Below are 6,941 nucleotides of genomic sequence, written 5' to 3'. Positions count from 1 at the left end.
CCCAAAAAAGCTTGAAAAACTCATGCAGTTTGACATGCAGAGTTTTGCCGCCAGCCTTCCTGACCTCTGGGGGGATTCCATCCATACCTGCTGCTTTGCCACTTTTCAGTTGTTCGATTGCCTTATATGTCTCATCCTGGGTGAGGACCTCATCCAGCTCTAGCCTTCGGGGCTGTTGAGGGAGCTGGAGCAGGGCGGAATCTTGGACTGAGCGGTTGGCACTGAAAAGAGATTGGAAGTGTTCTGACCATCGGTTGAGGATGGAGATCTTGTCGCTGAGGAGGACTTTGCCGTCTGAGCTGCGCAGCGGGCTTTGGACTTGGGGTGAGGGGCCGTACACAGCCTTTAGAGCCTCATAGAAACCCCTGAAGTCGCCAATGTCCGCGCTGAGCTGGGTTCGCTTGGCGAGGCTAGTCCACCACTCATTTTGGATCTCCCGGAGTTTGCGCTGAAGATGGCTGCATGTGCGACGGAAGGCTTGTTTCTTCTCTGGACAGGACGGCTTTGTAAGGTGAGCCTGGTGGGCAGCTCGCTTCTTTGCCAGCAGCTCCTGGATTTCCTGGCTGTTTTCGTCAAACCAGTCCTTGTTTTTCCTGGAGGAGAAGCCCAGTACCTCTTCAGTGGATTGCAGTATGGTAGTCTTCAGCTGATCCCAGAGGGTTTCAGGGGACGGGTCCGTGAGGCGGATTGCATCGTCGAGCTTTGCTTTGAGGTTTGCCTGGAAGTTTCCTCTCACTTCGTCTGACTGCAGGTTTCCAACATTGAACCTCTTTCTGGGGGCTTTACTGTTCCTGGGCTTTGGCTTGAAGTGAAGGTTGAGCTTGCAGCGAACCAGCCGGTGGTCAGTGTGGCATTCCGCGCTGGGCATGACCCTGGTGTGGAGCACATCTCGTTTGTCACTTTCTCGCACCAGGATGTAGTCCAGGAGGTGCCTTTGTTTGGATCGGGGATGCATCCAGGTAGACTTCAGGCTGTCCCTCTGCTGAAAAAGGGTGTTTGTAATGACAAGCCGCTGTTCTGCGCAGAGCTCCAACAGGAGGCGCCCATTGTCGTTGCACTTGCCGACACCATGCTTGCCCAGGATTCCTGGCCAGGTTTCTGAGTCTTTGCCGACGCGAGCGTTGAAGTCGCCAAGGATGACAACCTTGTCGGCTGTAGGGGTGCGTTGGATGAGGTTGCGCAGGTCAGTGTAGAACTTGGCCAAGGGGCTTTAATCCACAAAGACTTCCACAGAGCCAGGCTGGCTGTGGCTGCAGTAACTCTGAGTGAGCTTCGGGAGGCCGGCGCAGGCTTATATCCCGGAGGGTGATTGACACCCGACCGGGTGGGGCTTGATCCCTTCAGGCTGACTGATTGACAGCCGACCAGGTGTTGCCCTGTCCCCTTACACTCCTGCAGGTACAGAGGTTGCCCCCTGCAGTAGGCCGGTGGTGTACCACCACATTCACCCCCTTCTTTAAAATTGTCACGGATGAGGGTGGGGGGGGGGGGTGGCAATAACAAGGAATCGCACCCACTATGTACATACAATATTTACAGGTTGAGACAATTCGACAGCCACCGTCGTAGGATTGGCTCCTGGTCACTGGTCAGAGGGGAAGTGGGAGGGCTGACGGCAGGGGTGTGCGTGGCTGGTGTGGTGCCGCGCGGAGGGGCGGCCATGGGGGCCGGGGTCGACGTATGCAGGTCGTATTGGATGAGTGCGGGGAGCGGGTTCATCTCCTAAGGCTAAAGCGGGTCCCTGGTGGTCAAGGAGGCCCTGCGTGCCCCATAGCTGCCTGGGGACAGGGATGTATGCCTGGTCAGTATCATCCTGGGTTGTTGGGTGGCATGGTATGGTGGGTGCTCCTGCTGGTGCCAGGTCCCTGGTTGAGACGCTGTCCTCCCTGCCACTGCCGAACTTAATGTAAGCATAGTTATGGTTTGCATGAAGGAGGAAAACCTGCTCTACCAGATCTTCGGCCTTGTGTGTCCGTACATGCTTACGCAGAAGCACTGGTCCTGGGGACGTGAGCCATGCTGGGAGTGACATTCCAGTCGCTGACCTCCTGGGGAATGAGAACATGCATTCGTGAGGGGTCTCGTTGGTAGCCGTGCACAGCAGTGACCGAATGGCATGGAGCGCCTCAGGCAGGGCGTCCTGCCAGTACTCAACAGCCCACCCTTTTGACCTGAGAGCCAGGACGACAGCCTTCCAGACCATCCCATTCTCGTGTTCCACTTGCCCGTTGCCTCTCGGCAACGGCTTGTCGGGTGACTGGTCGCGATGCCCCTTGCCGTCAGGTACTGGTGCAGCTCGTCGCTCATGAAACTAGACCTCCCCCCCCCAGTCGCTGTGGATGAAGGTGGGGCAGCCAAACATGGTGAAAATCTGCCCCAAGGCCCTGATGATGGTGGCGTGGAGGTGTCTGGACAAGGGATGGCGAAAGGAAAACGTGAGTACTTGTCCACTACCTTGAGGAAGTAGACGTTTTGGTTCATGGAAGGCAGGGGCCCTTTGAAGTCCATGCCGAGATGCTCAAAAGGCCGAGTAGCCTTTACAACGTAGGCTTGGGTGGGGGGGGCGGCAGAAGAAGCGGGGTTTGCACTCCGCACAGACCCGACAGGCCTCGGTCATGTCGCTGATGTCCCTGATGGTGTACGGTAGATTTTGGGACTTAACAAAATGGTACAACCGGGTGACACCCGGCTGGCAGAGGGACTCATGCAATGCTTGCAACCTGTCGTCATGCATAGATGCACAGGTGCGAGAGAGGACATCGGGGGAGTCATTAAACTTCCCGGGGCGGTTCTGGATGTTGTAGCTGTAGGTTGCCAGCTCGACTCTTCAGCACAAAATCTTGTCATTCTTGATCTTGCTCTTGCGGATAGTGTTAAACATGAACGCCATGGCCCGCTGGTCTGTGAGGAGCATGAATCTCCTGCCGGCCAGGTAGTGGGGCCAGTGGCAGACCGCTTCCACAATTGTCTGGGGCTCCTTTTCATTGGCGGGATGCCCTAGCTCAGAGCCATGGAGGGTCTTGGAGAAGAAGGCAACAGGGTGCCCGCCCTTGGTTGAGGGTAGCAGTGAGGGCCACCTTGGAAGCATCGCTCTCCACCTGGAAGGGGGAGTCCTCATCCACAGTCTGCATCGTGGCGTCCTCGATGTCTTGCCTGATGCAGGTGAAGGCTGCCTACGCCTCAGGTGGGAGGGGAAAAGTTGTAGCTTGGGCCAGAGGACGGACCTTGTCCGAGAAGCGAGGGTCCCACTGCGAGTAATAAGAGAACAGGCCCAGGCACCTGCGGAGGGCCTTTAGCATGGGAGGGAGGGGTAACTCCATTAATGGGAGCATCCTTTCCGAATCTGGGCCGACAACTCCATGGGCCACGATGTACCCCAGGATGGCGAGGCGGGTGGTGCTGAACACACACTTCTCCTTGTTGTAATTGAGGTTCAGCTCCGTGGCCGTCTGCAGGAATTTTTCCAGGTTAGCATCGTGGTCCTGCTAGTCACGGCCGCAGATGGTGACGTTATCCAGATATGGGAACGTCGCCTTCAACTTGTGCCAGTCTACCATGTGATCCATCTCCCGCTGGAAGACGGAGACCCCTTTCGTGACCCCAAAAGGAACCCGGCAGAATTGGTACAGGTGCCGATCCGCCTCAAAGGCGGTGTAGGGCTTGTCCTTCGGGTGGATAGGGATTTGGTGATACGCCGACCTCAGGTCAACGTGGAGAAAACCCAGTAGCGGACTATCTCATTGACCCTGTCAGCATTCCTCGGCAGGGCGTAGGCATCCAGCTGGGTGTACTGACTAATGGTCTGGCTGTAATCCACGACCATCCTCGGCTTACTTCCCCCTTTGACCACCAAGACTTTGGCTCTCCAAGGGCTGTTACTGGGCTCTATAATGCCTTCCGCCAGGAGTTGCTGCACCTTTGCCTTGATGAAGTCCCTGTCTGCAGCGCAATAGTGTCTACTTCTGGCGGCGATTGGGTTGCAGCCTAGCGCAAGATGTGGAAAGAGCACCAGTGGGGTGATGCACAGTGTGGAGAGGCCGCAGGTTTGTCGGGGCTGGTAGGTCGGCGTGCTGTGCAATGTGAGTGGAGGTTGGGGCCCCCCGAAGACAAGGGTGATACTCTGCAGGTGGCACTGGAAATCCAGGCCCAGGAGGAGTGGTGTGCAGAGTTTGGGCATGACCAGGAGTCTGAATCCTGTGTAAGTCTCCCCTCCCACCGTTATATCGAACGAGCAGTGCCCAAGGGTACCAACAGTCTTATCCTTGGCAGCAAGGGCGATCGAACAGGTGGTGGGGTGGACCTTTAACCTTAGGGAGTGGGCCATGCTCGGGTAAATGAAGCTCTTGGTGCTGCCACTGTCCAACAGGCACTTTGTTGCCTGCCCGTTGACTCGCACGTCCATCATCAAGCGCTCGAGATCGTGGGGGATGTCCCTGGTCAGCGTGGTGGCGGCCAGGACCATCTTGGAGTCAGAGTCATCGCTATCCGGAGGGATGGGGAGCGTCGATAGGGCTGGTCGTCGCCCATGTTGACCACGTTGCGTCCGGTCGCTGGGTATGGCAGCTGATGGTACCCGGAGGCGAGGGGAGTGGCCTGGTCATCCCACGTGTTGACCACGTCATTCTCAACATCATCGGGGGCCCTCAGTGTCGGGCGCTGACGGGCCCAAGATGGCGACAGCACGTGGGGTGCCACTGCGTGGCTGGCCTCCTTCCCCAGCTGTGTCTGCTGCTCTCGGGAAGTGACATCATCATGGCTGGAGGCAGTGACGTCGTTACATCAGCCAGAAGTGACATCACACCAGAAGTGATGTCGCTGTAGTTCACAGTGAGCGGCGAGGGCGGGAGCTGGTGCAGATGCTCGGGGCACACGTTATGACAGTCGCTGTCAGGGCTGGATGTTGCGCGGTCGAAGTCGGGGAAGCGGGAAGTCGTTGCAGGGACAATGGTGCTGCCTGACACGTGCACGTGGGGTGTTTCGCAGGGGAGGTGGGGAGGTCATAGAGGGTCGCTGAGCTGCTGCCAGGTTTAGAGAGGGACACTTTTGCAAAGTGGCCTTTCTTGCCACATCGGGAACAATACTGGTACCTAGCTGGGCCGTTTTGGCGCGATCGTCAATCAGACCCACACCAGAACCCACAGTACTTACAAGGGTGTCGGGTGCCTGCTGCAATGACGTTCTCCTCCCCAGCTCAGCCTAGGGCTGCAGATGCAGTGTGAGAGGGCCATGAGGGAGCCTAGGGAAACCTGGAATCAAAGGCATTGACGTGCAGGACTGCTGCTTCCAGACTATGGACCACTTCCACGGTCCTGGTTAGGGCATAGATGTTGTCTTCCAGCAGCTTCTGCCAGATGGCCCTTGAGCGTAGCCCTCAGATGACGGCGTCCCGGATCAGTCTCTTGACCTTCTCTACACCTACCCCAAGTGTCCCATGTACGACTCAGCCGTCTCCCCGGGTTGCTGGGTTCGGGTGTTGAGGAGGTACCTTGCACAGACTGCATTCATGGGGGGCTTGTACAAGTTCTCGAGAGTGTCTATTGCGCTCTTGTACATGGAGCAGTCTTTGATTACCTGTAAGGTGCAGGGACCCAGCTTTGACCGGAGTAGGACCAACCTCTTCCGATCGGAGTCCAGGATGTTGCCCTCGTGTGCCTTGATGATTGCCTCGACTGCGTGCTGCCAGATCTCGAAGTGTCTCTGGATTTCCTGGTGGCGTGGGTTGACCTCGAGGCTCCCTGCGCACAGGAGTTTCTCCATAGCCGCCGTGGGAAAATTTTGTGGATTAAGTTGTGGTGCACTGTTAGACAGAATCAGACACACACAAGCCTGTACAACAGGCTTTAATCCACAAAGACTTCCACAGAGCCAGGCTGGCTGTGGCTGCAGCAACTCTGAGTGAGGCCCGGGAGGCCGGCGCAGTGGAGTGATTGACACCCATCCGGTGGGGCTTGATCCATTCAGTCCAACTGATTGACAGTTGGCCAGGTGTTGTCCTGTCCCCTTACACTCCTGCAGGTACAGAGGTTTCCCCCTGCAGTAGGTCAGTGGTATACCACCACACCTCTCATTCGTAAAAGATGGCACTGTTTTCACTGTATTTTTCTCTAATATTCTGTACTCTTTGATGTCCTGTAATTCTACACCTTAAACTTTTGTTTTATTGTTGCAGAGCTTGATGTACTTAAGAATGCATTGAATTTGCCTGGGTAGCATGCAAATTAACAGTAAATGACAACAAACAGTTCAATCAATCAGTAGCTGTAAATGGCAAGACGCTCCTTTTGGAAGTGGACATTGAGACTTCAGCAGTACATTTGTCACCTATCGCTTATCACCCCTGGAATGTTGTATTTTTTGATACATCCAGTTATGTATGGTCTGCCTCATTTTCTACAGAGATGCAAATAAAATTAAACTTTGGATGATGGGGAAAAAAGTCTTTATGAAATTTCTCAAGATAGTTAGATTTAAGTTCCTTGGAGTTCACATAATTAGTGACCTATTGTGGACACACAACATCTCATTACTTGTCAGGAAGGTGGAACAGCGACTGTACTTCCTGAGATGAGTGAAGCAGGCAAGGCTATTTATTGGCTGCCATCATGTCAACCTTCTACAGGAGCTCTATCGAGTGTGATTTGGTTGCTGCAGAGAAATGGATCAGAAGTCAACCCAGAGGGCCATAAGACTGGCAGAGAGGTTCACTGGAGTCTCCCTTTCCACCCCCCCCCCCCACCCCCCACCATTGACATGGTCTACCTGGATCATTGTTTGAAGAGGGCACAAAAAATGATTGAGGTCCCTTTCCACGCCACACAGAGCATCTTTCAACTGCTCCCATTGTATCAGTGCCAGCACCACCAGGCTGAGGAACAGGTTCTTCCCATGGGCAGTGAGAATGTTGAACGACCAAAGGAACTGCTCACACTAACCATCTGAGA

Source organism: Narcine bancroftii, chromosome 4 (assembly GCF_036971445.1).
Source record: "Narcine bancroftii isolate sNarBan1 chromosome 4, sNarBan1.hap1, whole genome shotgun sequence".
In the NCBI taxonomy this organism is placed as follows: domain Eukaryota; kingdom Metazoa; phylum Chordata; class Chondrichthyes; order Torpediniformes; family Narcinidae; genus Narcine; species Narcine bancroftii.
Note: the sequence above shows the minus strand (reverse complement) of the source record.